General features: G+C 46.2%; 1 protein-coding gene across 1 annotated transcript in view; it reads right to left on the bottom strand.

Moving 5' to 3' along the window:
* LOC144169265 (UPF0764 protein C16orf89 homolog) overlaps positions 1 to 14095 on the bottom strand; it is a 185903-nt gene that overhangs the window by 67829 nt on the left and 103979 nt on the right. The gene's annotated exons all lie outside the window — the stretch shown is intronic.

Genomic DNA, 14095 nt, shown 5'->3' with positions numbered 1-14095 from the left:
AGCCACCAAGAGAAGGTGCGGTGCGATAGTGGTGGACGAGGAAGAAGAAGTTGTTAATAAAGGTGTTGGTTCGACGGACGCCATGTCTCCTGCGTTACATATATGTATATATATATATAGCCGACTTTAGCCCATTCCTTCCGAACAAGCAAACGTTCCCTTTCACACTTTTTTCAACCCAATCGCGTTAAAATTATTGGCCGGTGATTATGGCCTTCGCACTGAAAGGGCCAGAGCGAAATCAAACTATTTCTGACTTCACAAAGGTGTTTTGCCGTTATTAGTGATCTCTCCTAAAATTGCAGAAACTGCATTCTTCTTTGTAAAATCTTCAAGAAGGATATCGGGTAAGGCACATTTTTGTCTATAAAGGACCAGGCGCTGGAGTTTCAGAAACATGTTAATTTGCAGTGCTAAGCACCGTTTTCAAGTTTCCTTGTAGGGTTTTTTTTTGCGAAAGAAATGACGATGATTTCCCTTCCAAACCGTAAATGTGTTTTACGTTGTTAGGACCGTGTCATCCCAGCCCTGACACCAGTTGTTGCGACCGGGCGGGGGAACCCGATCCGAGCTCCGTGGTCTCCGACATACGAGTGGTAGCGTGTATGATGCGAGCGGCCAGCCGCTGTTGCAGCCGTGAAGAAGTCCAGAAGCACTAGGCTAACGTAACTGTTTACTTCATAGCGAAAGGTGTGCCGAAGCCAAAAAAAAAAAAAAAAAAACAATGCCCCGACGGGCGAGGTTACAATACAGGACTCGAGCAGAGCAACTGCATGGATTCGCTGCTCAAACAGGAATGAAATTCAGCGCTTGGGCGGCTTCTATTTTATACCCAAAAGCCGCAACGGTCAAAACGCCAACAAGTAGCAACACGTCACGAACGTCACAGACACACACAACGCTCTTTCCACAGTTCGTGAGTCGTCGGTAGCCTTGGTGCACGTTGAGTCCGAGAGAGGGGAGAGAGGAGGATTCCCCTGCGACCGACGGAGTCTCTGTGTCCTTGAAACATGCCTGGGTGTGCTATCGAATGTTGATCGCGCCGATAGCGAAACGTATGAGCCGGGCATGTCGACGCGTGAATGTATGACTCACCGACATGCTGGCGCCTGACGGCTGTGGGGCGCACGTCCTTGACACAAGTCTGGGCGTGCCGCTGGCAACCGCCGGAGGCGCGTTGCAAAGCGAGGCGTCTGGCCGGGCATGTCGAGACACGAAAGTATGATTCACCGACACGCTGGCGCCTGACGGCAGAAAGGCGCACGTGGTGGCTTCGCCGCCCAGCCGAGGAGTGATGCGGGAAAATACGGCGGCGTTGGCCGATTCGTAACAACGCGGACCAAATGGGCGTTTGATGAAACATAAGCTAAGCTATTGTGCTCGAACTAAACTCACAGTAATCTGTGAGCAATACAAAGCTTCTGATACTACAAATGACTTTTATATTACCACGAACGTGTCGTATATATGTTTTGTTACTATGTATATATAAGGTTTGGCGGCGCCCGGTTATTTTAATATTTCGAGCTGAGCGCGTTTGCTCTTTTTATTCTATTGCCCCGCCGGGCAACCTTGTTTGATAGGGAGAGGGTTTCACCCAGTTGTCACTAGATTAGAGGTTTCTTCTTTGATCGACAATGTTCTTGTCTCATTTCGTTGGTTCCGGAAATAAGAGTGCTGAGAGATAAACCCTCGCAGGGCAAACGCCTCGACATGCCATTACCCGACGGTCTACTGTGCGTGTTGCTTTGCTGACCACGTCTACTTCTTGTTTGTTGCGGAGCACAAGTTCGCTCCAATAAACGTTGTTTACGGGAAGAACCCTGCATTATTCTTGGTTACGTGACAATACCACGGAGGATAGCAAGACGGACAAACTGTAAAACGTCTGAGCAATTTTCGTTCGCAAAATAGAGCACAAATGCTATTAAAACGAAGCTTTCTATCCCTCAGTGATTGCGTCGTTCGTCTCGAAAAACACTCAGTGGGAAAGCCAATTTTATGATATTGGTTTCACAAAGCGATGATGATAAGCGAAGGCATGAAGCACCTCAAACAAAAATGCTCCCCGTGGTCGGAACGAGCCTGGGGTCCTCGCGCTATGCAGCCGACGTCTATCCGCTTGCGTCAATTCGACATGTTTGAAGCAGTTTGGATTTTAGACTTTAACTTCGCGTTTTAACCTTCTGTCTCTTAATAACGGCACTTTCATTTTGTTAACAACATTTCACTGTAGAAAAAAACAAAACTGGTCGCGACTCTATACGAGACACACGAACATTGCTATCGCGGCAGATTTGATTAGGGCGCATCCATATTTGCGTATTGCAACGCGTACTAAATGTTCGACTGTGGCGCGTTCTCATTCTGTGCAGTAACATCTCGTTGCTGGATGCCACGTCAGAATGTTTCTCCAAATAACGAGAGGGTGTTACCATGGTCCTAGTTGTGCCACGTAGTCTTATCCGGGTTAACACCAGGCTGTGGTTGCATCGTGTTCCTCCTAATTTCATCATCATTAGCATCATAATCATCATCACAACCAGCAGCAGCAGCGCACTTCTTATTTCCGCAACATCATCAGGACCAGTAGAGCAACATCACCAGTCTGCTTGAATTCACTGCAAGACGAAGGCATTCCTCAAAGATTTTCAGCCACTTCCCAAATTCCCCCTTTCAGAGTTCGCTCCCGTCTTTTCTTAGTTAATTTCTCCACCGAGCCTCTGGCCTTCCCGTATTTTATTTACGTTCCATCAGTAGCCATTCTGTTAAGCGAATGGTCCACATATTCTCCTCCATCCGCATTATAACTCCTGCTCAATCTTACTTATTTCGCTGAACTTAAACTAGATTGCCTTCCTGCCTTGTCTGTTTTCTAACACACACAGTTTTGTTATCTCTGAGCGTCAGCGCTAACCTTTTACTTTCCGTGGTTTGTTGGATGATATAAGTCTCATTTCAAAGTTCATGGTGAAATGTCGATTTTCTGCACCCTCTGTCATTACTGGAAGTGCGGTTTGGTTGCTTACCGGCTCCTTTAGTGGCACAGGAATCTTCCTGTCGACAATTTAAGAATACTTGCCAAATAAGACTCGGCTAATAATCCCCCCCCCCCTAATTTCTTTCCCGTGGTTTGTATCTCCAGAACAATTTGCTCAAGATGGCCATAATCCTGTATTTGTTCTACAATTTCGTTGTTGCCTACATCAAGAGGGCGTTTCTCAGCCTGTTGGTTTATCAATGCTTTTGATTTCATTGCCGCAAAGCCAACCATAGGGAAACCACGGCCGCTTCAAAAGCGTCTTTTAGATTTAACACTGTACGTTCTCCTATCTGTTTTTTGCCTTCCTATCTTTGCGTTGAAGACCACGTGTTTGAAGAACCAAACCAATATTTTGCTAAGGCAACCCTTAGAAGCGCGAAACCGCTGTTGAAGAAGTGGATATTCTGAATTACAATAAAATTTCGTTTCACTGTAAAGTAAACAAGCGCATGTACGTTAAAGTATGTGTTATCCATAATCAAACAGTATGGCCCAGTACGTTCAAAAGAAATAACTTTGTTATAGCTTAGCCCGTCTTAAGCCCATGCTATTTGAAAGGCTTAAGCAGCATTAAGCAGTCCAGGCGAGCCAGACGGCACCACCGCGTGGGCCTGACCGCCTACGGCAGGCGCCGTCTTGAGAGATTCGTTAAAATTTCTGTTCATCCAATAAAAGCTTAATTCTCTGGTTCCACTACGAGTCAGTCTGTTGTGGTGCGATTCCTTTGATCAAACCTTCGAAATGCTTTTTGTCGACTCCCATGTTTATTAGAAAATATTTCCATTCCTTCTCTGCGGTCAGGACATATTTAGAGTAGAAGGAATGAAGAGGCATATTTTATAATCAGCATAGGAGCAGGCGAAAAGTATTTCGGAGGTTTGATGAAGTAAAACGAACGGGATGAAGCCGCCCACGCCGTTGCCTGCAAGTACACCCTCCGAGCCTTCTTATTGTTGGTAGACCGATCAATATTCACCAGCGACGACATTTATTCTCTGAATATGCGCCCATATTCTCGCCAACTACAGACTGGATCGCCGCATCTGCCCCCAGACCCACCGCTTGATGACCAGAGGAGACGACATTGCCCTTAGTGAGCCTAAAAAAAAGCACCTACACGCACGGAACACTACTCCATAACATGTATTCAACTGCACACTCGTGGACTTGTCAACAATGCCCCGCAGCCAACACTCCCTAATATATGGAACGGGGGTGCAAACACTCACCCTTACTAACCCCCCTTCAAACCCCACCCTGCAGCAGTGGCAGGACCAACTGCTCACGATCTCAGGGCCAGCACAGGCTGGCTGGTGGACAGGGCCCACCAGGCAGCAAAAGAACAAGGCTTCCTAGACTCCTCTGATCACGGGACGACAACTAAACCTTTAGAAATGCAATGGTATTAAGTTCCCCATTACGCCACAACCCGGCGTCCGGCGTAGGCGAGAAAGGCAAGTAGGTTTATTTATTTATTTATTTATTTATTTATTTATTTATTTATTTATTTATTTATTTATTTATTTATTTATTTATTTATTTATTTATTTATTTATTTATTTATTTATTTATTTATTTACACTCACGGCCGGACGGCAATACAAAGGGGAGTGGTTGCAATGTTACAATACAAACACAGTAAAAAGCAGTCAGTAATAATACAAACGCAAATAAAGAAATCAGTTTGTTATATAAAGATAAATTCAAGTTAATCGATAATAGCAAAAGGAATCACATATAATACAAACGCAAATAAAGTAATCAGTTTGTTATATAAGGAAAACTTCACTTTTTTATACAATGTTAGGAAGGGCATCGTGAAAAAAAATGGTTTTCAGTAAGGGATACAACGTCGGCAGGAAGGTGGTTCCACTCTCGCGATGGACGGGGCATAAATGATTGCACGAACTTTCTCGTAACAAATGAATTGAGACCTATTTTATGAGCGTGATCAACGCGATGTGGAAGATACGACGGAGAGGGAATTAATTTTGTGACAACCCACGGCCCGATGACAACCGACGGTCCGATACAAAAAGAGGGCCTCTAACCATCATCATCACCTAAAACATGCAAAGAAAATAATATTAGGTTTCTCTGGGATTCGAGCCAGGGCCCTAAGCATAAAAATCAAACAACCATCCCCACCCCCAGCGCCCATTCCGGGCTACACCAACCAAAAGGTGGACCTTGAGAATGCGTCGTGGCCTTCGACTTTGGAAACGTGCCCTGGAGGCGCATATTCGGGCCTACGCTGCAGGAGTAATTTGAGCACGCTAATTACAAAAGTAGAACGACCCCTTCACGCTAATAGCGTATACGTACGGCCTACAAAACCGAAGGAAAAGAAAAAACTACACCATCTTTCCGTAGGGTAACCCTGAGTAGTATGCGAAGCAGCCATGGGGTCGACTGAAGTTCCCATTAGTTTTCAGTTCGTCGGTTCCGGTGACGTTCAGCTTCGCGTGCCTTCGTTGTATCAGTAGCTTCTTGACGTAGTTTGAATGAGTGAAGGACATAAGGCGCATTCGTAGCACATGCCCTCGTCTCGGTTTGTAGCGCAGTGGGAAGAGCGCCACGTACCTCCCGTTGCGGCCAGAGAGTCGTGGGATCGAAACCGGGCGCCGCCTAACTATTTCTTTTTATAGTGGGCTGCGCTGACGTCAGCCCAAACGCTGACGGGGCTGAAGAGACGCGCATGCGCAGTAAGGTGCGGACGGTGGACGACAAGGGAGGGAGGGACACAGCCCCAAGCATGAGATTCTCCGTATCTAAAAAAGAGGAGACAAAAACAATCCCTCTCCGTGGGTACTTGCCATGCCTTAAAAAGAAAAAGAAGAAAACCAAAGAGAAAATGAAAACGAAGCAAAGGGAATGAGGCAGTTCAGAACATTGTCGGGACAGAAGAAGACATAATCAAGGCAGCTCTTTCATTAGACATAGATGTTGGCACGGCTTGAAAGCAAGTGCAATGCTTCCTTCCTTCTGTTCATCCCGTAGTACGTTCATTCTCTGGTTCCATTCCACGCACATCTTACACGGCTCGATCATTTTTGTCAACGCAGCAGTATCGCCATATCACCGGTTTTATCACGAAAAGTGAAAGCGCCGTGCTCGACTCATGTGCGCTTTACCCCAAATTGTCCAACTGGAAATTGTCGTTTCTTCAACGTTAATTGCGATGTATGTACTACTTTTTTTACGTACCCCTGAAACGAAGTACGAAATATGGAAAATAATTTCGCAAAATAACAACGGTGCTTTTGCCTTAGATAATTATAAAATGAGAATGAAATACAAAAAAGGTTTGGGCCGATTTCTCACTTGAATTCAATGCAGCGAGCCCAAGCAGCAATATACATTACATTTTTTTTTACTTAGTATACCTAACGAGTTGACTATCGAAGTGCATACTTTAAAGTTCATTCATTAGTTTAATTTAAAAATAAATAGGATAATTGATAGTAATCTAGAATCTTGCATGTTTGAACGACCAGTCATCATGTGTAAGGCTTCCCGAAACAAATTAATGGTCTTGTTCATCAAGAAGGCACGTTTCAAATTCTTGTTGCAGAACTCGATGTTCGAAGCTCAAGGAACTTCGAGCACTTTATATATATGCCTTGAAATGTCTTTTTTTTTTCACCTTAGGAGAAACTCAATGCAACAACAGCCTTGCGTTAACCGGAGATGTCGGCTCACGTCCGGCTACATTGCGTGCGCAACTGGAATCAACTCCCGCGCACTGTTGTTATTCGGAGTAACATTGCTGGGTGGCTAACCGGCACGGAATCTGAAAAGCGTGCGGCGATCGCATTACGCTCACACGTGCGCCTCGTTTCTTCAAACCCGGGACGAGTTCTGTATTTTTTTGAGCAAAAGCCTTAAGCACCTCATAACGCGAAAAACCACCGTTATTTTTATTTTGTCTGGTACAGAAAATGGTGGCCGCAACAAAGAGCAAAGCAAAAACAAATTTAATGCCGAATATGAGTTCAACCCGGGCACGCAAATAGGATCTCAGTACGTAAACGCCGCTCTATCCCCGCATGTTAGCAGCAGCAGCGATGATGATGATGAGGAGGATGATGATAACAATGATGATATGACGACGACGACAACGATGATGACGATGATGATGATGATGATGGTGATGATGGTGGTGGTGGTGGTGATTATTATGACGATGCCCTCGATATGTTTGATTCGTGCAAACATGGCGAGGGGGTCCCCCCTGGTTAAACGTTTTACTATGCTCGGGTCGGAGCTTTTGGAGGAGGAGGAGGAGGAGGAATAACCTCAATTACTATATTACTTTTTGTAGTAGTGGCAATGGGGGGTCTTCTCAGTCCAGAAGTCCCTGGGTGATCGCGGCCAGTCGGGCCCTTTCAACTAGACGAAGCTGACCGCCGGGGTCCGGGCTGGCTAGCATGCCTTCCAACTGCTCATGGTTTGGGGAGGGAATAGGGGGGAGGGATGGTGTGTGGGAGCAGGCCCAAATCATATGGTAGAGTGTGCAGGGTTGGGGACAGTACTTGCAGGTGGCGGAGTAGGAGGTGGGGTGGATGGCGTGGAGGAGGGTGCCTTGCGGGTAGGTGTTAGTTTGAGGGCGGCGGTACGTGGTGGCTTCTTCCTTAATCAACTTGTCGTGGGGTGGGGGAAAGATGCGGCGTTTGAGGCGGTAATGTTCGAGGATGTCTTTGAATTTTTCAGGTACAGAGTGGTGAACTTCCGACGGTGATGCTGGAGTGTAGGAGGGGAACACCCGGTAGATATGCGCGCTGGCGGCAGCATGAGCCGCCTCATTCCCCTCGAGGGATTACTTTATTAACCCGAAATACACCCGCCGTGGTGGCTCAGTAGCTAATGCGTTGTGCTGCTGAGCACGTGACGCGGTTTCGATTCGCGGCCGCAGTGGCCGCTTTTCTGACGTGGCCGGAAAGCAAAAACGCCCGTGTGTTCGAGATTTCGGCGCACGTTAAAGATCCCCAGGTGGTCCGTTCACCCTCTCTGAGCTGTGGGCGAACCTGACGACCAGCGACGGCTTGGATGCACAGCAACTACTGGTGTCCAGGGCTGAGACAGCAAGGTCGTCTCATGGTCTCCTGGACTGAAGAACCACTCCCACGTCACCAAGCTCACAATGAAGTTTTTCCTCCTTCTCCTCAAAATTAATCCGGAGCCCTCCACTACGGCGCGGCTTGTCGCCTGCGTTGCGTCAGCGCGTTAAACCATACAATCAATCGATTATTTCCCCGAAATAAAAAAAATAACCTGAAATGAATCTCCACTGGGAAAAGAATTCAAATTATCGAATAATTGTGGCTTTCTTAACAATTCAAGCGACCTGTGGCAGAAAGGTAAGCTTGAACACAATTACAATAGAGTAGACACACCATACGATTGTTCGCTACTGATAGTTTATGGTACAGTTTACGTCTTTGCCAGGAGTATAATGGGCAATCAATAACACATGGGAAACATCTTCCTTAAGCTCCCTGCATGCGCAGGATATTGAGATTGAGGTAATTATGAACAAAAAAGATTTGGCCTAGGCAACGCCGACTAGCACACGATGGAACAGTCTCGACACTTCGCGGCAGCTTCACATTCAATCGGAACTGTAAGGCTGGGTCTGTTGAGCACAACAATGGCGGTTTGGTGACGTCATCAAACTACGCCTCTTCGGACCATTGCTCACTCAGCTTCCTTTTGAGGCTTCATATATAAGGCGGGGAGGTGAAGGGCGAGCTCGTCATTTTGGTCTTGCCCCTGTTTAGCGAGTCGGTCTGCTTTCTCAATCCTTTCAAGCCGCCATGGCTGGGTACCCATTGAAAGACTGCGACATGTCCATTATCATGCGCCACTTGGAGGTGTTCGTCAATCGTAAAAACAAATATATGGTGCACATTCATGGCTTGAACGTTTGATAGGAGCTTAAGTGCTTACTTTGAGTCAGAGCAGACAACCCACCTAGCAATTTGTGGTCGTGTGGCAATAAACGTTACTGCCTCTAGAATGGCACAGAGATCCGCTTGTCGAGGATGTGACGTGGGACAGTCGGAACATGTGATCCCTACCTAATGCAGGCGCTGAGAATGCTCAAGCTGAGCTGTGTGCATTGCATCCCTTCGTGTACACATACACCTTATCGACACGTGCGTTGTACAAATGAATCAGAACTGGTTGGATCAATGCAGGGAAGGTACATTCGCCTTTTTGCGGATGCCTTCTATTCCAATAGTGATGTTAGGCTGCGGAAGAAGCCAGCGAGGGTTAAGGTCAGGCCAACATTGGAGTCGAGAGACGAGTGTATCATAGTCGTCCAGCATAGTAGAGATCCGGGAACCAGGTCGAGTGAATAAGGCGCCTGCTAGTTAGTGACAGGCCTGTTGCGTGAATACCCTGAACAGGTGACGCATTACTTCTCTTAACCATAGTACCACAATGCGAGTCTCCCGTGCTTCTGCCATCACAAGGGCGCTTGACGATGCCTTTGGAGCTACCATGCACACTCGGAGACTTCTCACTAGTAATAGGGTGAGTTTTTCCTCTCCAGAAGGGGACAAACCATTCATAACTTGCAAGGAGTATCCGAGAGCGGATTTCACGAGAGCACCGACCGTGTAGTGTCATGAGAGCATTCGTGGAGGTTCCCCAAAAGGCTCCCGCAAGGTTGCGTTGAACGCGAACGATGTTGTTCACCTTGGTCTCTAGATAGAGGTTGCGGATGGTGTGACCAGTATACAGCCTTCGACATAACATTACACTGAGGAAACGATGGCTTGTCACAAGCGCCAAGGGTCTACCATCCAAGCAAATATTAAATTCTGTAGAATGTTTCGAGTAAACGGAAGGACTGCTGACTTTTCACCCGACAGATTCATCACTCGTTGTGCGAGAAACTTGGAGACTTCGTCTTATCCGCTTTGAAATGTTGCTTGAATTCCTTCCAGTGACGCTCCGGATTTCCAAAGGCCAATGTCGTCCACGGGAATAGAATATTGACTGCAATATGGGAGACGTGGAGGTAACAGTGGTATAAGTGCATTGAGGAGGTTGGGGCTAAAAATACTACCTTGAGGAACTCCTTGGGTAACAACATGGTCCGGCGTTTCGGCATTCTCCGTTGTAACACAAATTTGCCTGCCATCAAGAAAGTCGGATATGAAGCGGAGCGTCCTCCCACGTATGAATAATAGCGCCGACCCTTCTAGAACATGAACGTTCACGTTTTATAAGGGTTCGCGACAAAAGATGAAGAAACGAAGTTAAGAAGTCATTCGTAAGCATCGCCACGCTTTCGCCTTGAAAACATGTGAGCGTACGTAAGTGCCTCGATGAATGTTTGTTCAAGCAAACATTTTCTTTCATTTTGAAAACTGTGGGCACTCATTTGAAATAGAAATGGCAGACATTTTACTGATTGTCAACCGTAGTATGTCTGATCATATAAATACCGTGGTAGCTCCGACGACCACATATTTATAAAGCACACAGCACTTCAGCACTTTCCAGTGAGTTCAATTTTAGCTGTGAATTTTACGCTCATGTTCTACCAAACGCACACATAAAACTAAAATATTCTGTTTTTAAGTAAGGAATTCGTCTGCTTCTAGAGAACAAATTTATATAATGTACCACTGCAGCATATATGATCTTTTAAAGAAGAACATTTTATTTTTCCGGAATTATTCACAAATGTGGCGCACTAAAACGAAGCTTCCGCAATTTCGGGGACAATTACCGGACAGTAATTAAAAATAGCAATTTCATGAAGTCTCAAAATAATTATCGCTACTCTCAGGCGATTTCAGTAGGAAGATAGGAAACGAGTAACCGGCCGAACGCAGGCAGCGTTGACACGATTGGTTAGAAGCGTTTTCGCTGAGAGAGAGAAATGGGGACGAGAGAGAGAGATAATTAACGTTTTATAGAGCGAACGGTGGTCGTTGAACCGTCACTCGTTGGTGTGGGTTCACCTCAGTCCAGGTACAATTGGTCCTTGGAAGTGGGTCAGTGAGTTTTTAGTTGCCGCAAGGTGTTGCCGTTATCACCAATGCGTACGACACAACGTTAGAAAGAACAGCGCAAGGACGCGGACGACAGAACGTAAAAAAGACAGTACAAGCGCTTGTACTGTCTCTTTTACGTTCTGTCGTCAGCGTTCTTGCGCTGTTCTTTCTAACGATGTATAGCCTACTAGCCCAAACCCAAGCCTTACTTAGTACGAAACAAACTTTATAGATCAATTGACACATACAAATAAAAAGAACACTTGTAACTCTTCTATAAAAGCTTCTATATATAAACTACTGTATAACAAGGAAAAGCCTACGTATAGACGTATGAAATAAGTGCCTTCGAAAAATGAATTAAATATACATCTTGCCCTTTTCCACCTAGGTAAAGAAGCGAAAAAAAAATTCTGTTCAGATTTAAGATTAGGCTCGCGAGCTTAGTTACACGCGCCTGCCACGAAAATACCATTAACCATATCGTTGTTGCAGGCTCGAAGAATGTGAAAGCACTGAATTCTAGTGCAGACCTATCACGCGATGAACTCGGACGCTATTGTAGGATAAAATTTATCCGTTTCTGAACTAGGTTTCTTGATCCCGCTGAATGTCCAATAAAAAAGTTTTTTCCCTGACACAAATGAGTTCAAAGCTTTGCTTTGGTGGCACAGACGGCCGTTCCACAGCCTTAGGAAACCAAGCGCTTCCTAAGTTGTCTCTGCGGGAAATATTTTAGAAAATAAACCCATTATGGATGGAAACGATAAAACGTGCAATTCATAAAGGGATAAAGACGAGAAATTTGACAGGTTAGTCTCTGGTGCTTCTGCTAACTTTTTTTTACTTGAAATATCAATGTCCTTTTCCCTCGAAGTGGTTTAGGAGCAGTCCTGACTGTGCCTGTTGGTGACAAAATAGTCAGAACTCCGTTAAGGAAGACGCCACACAGAGAGGAGTGCACAAGGACAGGCGCTGTCCTTGTGTACCTCTCTCTGTGTGGCGTCTTCCTACGTGCAGATTACACCTTCTGAGAATATACACCAACTCGCCCAACAGCAAGTCTTTCTAACAAAATAGTGAACGGGTAATCTTGGCCCCGCTGGTATCCGAAAGTAACGCTATATATACGAGGTGTGTGCATTAAAAAGTGAAGTATGAAAGCCGGTTTCTGCTCTTCAATCGTGTCCGTATAAGAACTTGCGAGGGTAATCACTATCGCAGCCTACATAAATTCTTATCCTGATGATTTATTTCGCTGGTTTTCACTTCACCGGTAGGTTCTCCTCCTAATTGTTCTCCACCATCGCTGCCTCGCGACATTCCTCCCGGGCTTTACGTTCTCAAGAGGAAACGGCAGCGGAAGAAAATGAGTTGTGACTCGGTGTGTAACTTATAGTGGCCAGCATGAATGAGCTTTGGAGGATTGGACCACGATAGCACTGCGCACAGCGAAGCACATCGCAATCAATATAGCAACGTCAATATTTACATTACCGACTGGCTTGTGGTGAAAACAGAAAATACTGTTCTCCCAGAAGCTTGCCGTAATTTTCAGCCTTCATTCAGGCCTATAGAGGATTCATTCCCTCCTTGGTGCGCCGAACTGCGAATGGAATTCTAATATTCGTGAAAACGTGACGCATCACAAAGCTTGACATGAAACATGCTGAAACTAGTCTAAAAATCTAAATAAGATCTAAAAAAGAGAGAAATGACCGAAAATGACTCGTTAATGATTGCGGTACTTCCAATAATGACTTCCGCAGCCCGCCATGCTGGGAGAAATCGGCAATGTCTTATTTCCGGGAACTTTCTGTCAAGAGTACTGTAGCGTTCTGCTGTGTGTCACGGTGTTCCGGCCGAAGCCGCCGACGGGGAGTTTCAACACATGCGCGCGTATCTTTTGGAATCATCAGTGGCAAAATATTCTAGCGATGCGGTGTGCCCCTCCTGCTTATCTGAGCAGGTCCTGTAAAAATATATTAGCAACGAAGCTGTTCAGCAAATCATTTGTATATTGTGTCCGAAGTTAAAAATACCAAGAAAATCCGAACGCTCGTGAATGCGCACCTAGCGCACGTTCGCCAAGCCAAGTATGCCCGCATAGAGAGATTGGCCAGCGTTGGCCACAACAAAACTCCAGCGTTCGCCGTACCGTGGCAACACTTGCCCGGAACGAGAAAGACGTCACCACGTACGCCCCTCGTTCATCCGCTCTCGTGTCGTCATGCGCATGCGCTCTGTACCGTAGCAGAGCCGCGACTTGAAAGTCGAAGCTGCTGTGGGTCATCATTGACTCCACATGGCCCAGAGGCGGATAGTTCGCACAGCCGAGGAAGAGGCCGCGCTTGGATTAGGTCGGCGTGCAAAGCATCCGCTAGAGACGATAAATCGCGCTTGCGCAATGTCGTACAAAAACGTCGACCAAAATGACGAGCTCACTCTGGCCTTGCGCAACATAATTCAATTGAAATGCCATGCCACCGACGTCAACCACGACGACGCGACAACGATACCAAAACTCAACTTTGTGTCCGTCAATGATCACCTACAACTGCTTCGCCATTCAAGTCTTGCGCTTGAGTGGAAGCTTCCCTGATTTTTTCAAACACGAAAGTGTTTTGTGACGGCGTACAGCAAGACCTCGCCAGCGTCATATCCGTCACGGAAATGACACCGCCACAAAATGTTCCATTGACGCGGTGGCGCTAGAATTAGAGCCCACGATCACTCTGGCCGCAACGGGAGGTGTAAAACGCTCTGTCAACGGAACTATGAACTGAAGCCTGAGTGTATCTACGAATGCCCCTTATATACTTCCCTATAACATTTTCCATTTAAATGGTGCTGCCGTCTAGGAGAGGTCAAGCCAAGTAATCCGTCATGACGCTAATCATGACCGCCGATAATTGGCGGGGTGTTTATCCGCCGCCTATGCTGCGGGTGTGATGGCCCCGTGCACGGTGGAGGAATACCTTCCTCCACCGTGGCCCCTTGTAAAAAAACTGCTGCATTAAGACCGAAAGGCAATGAC

The sequence above is a fragment of the Haemaphysalis longicornis genome, unplaced genomic scaffold (genome assembly GCF_048455015.1).
Source record: "Haemaphysalis longicornis isolate Haplotype H1 unplaced genomic scaffold, Haemaphysalis longicornis Haplotype H1 scaffold_2, whole genome shotgun sequence".
Lineage (NCBI taxonomy): Eukaryota > Metazoa > Arthropoda > Arachnida > Ixodida > Ixodidae > Haemaphysalis > Haemaphysalis longicornis.
This window is presented reverse-complemented; position numbering and strand designations above follow the sequence as displayed.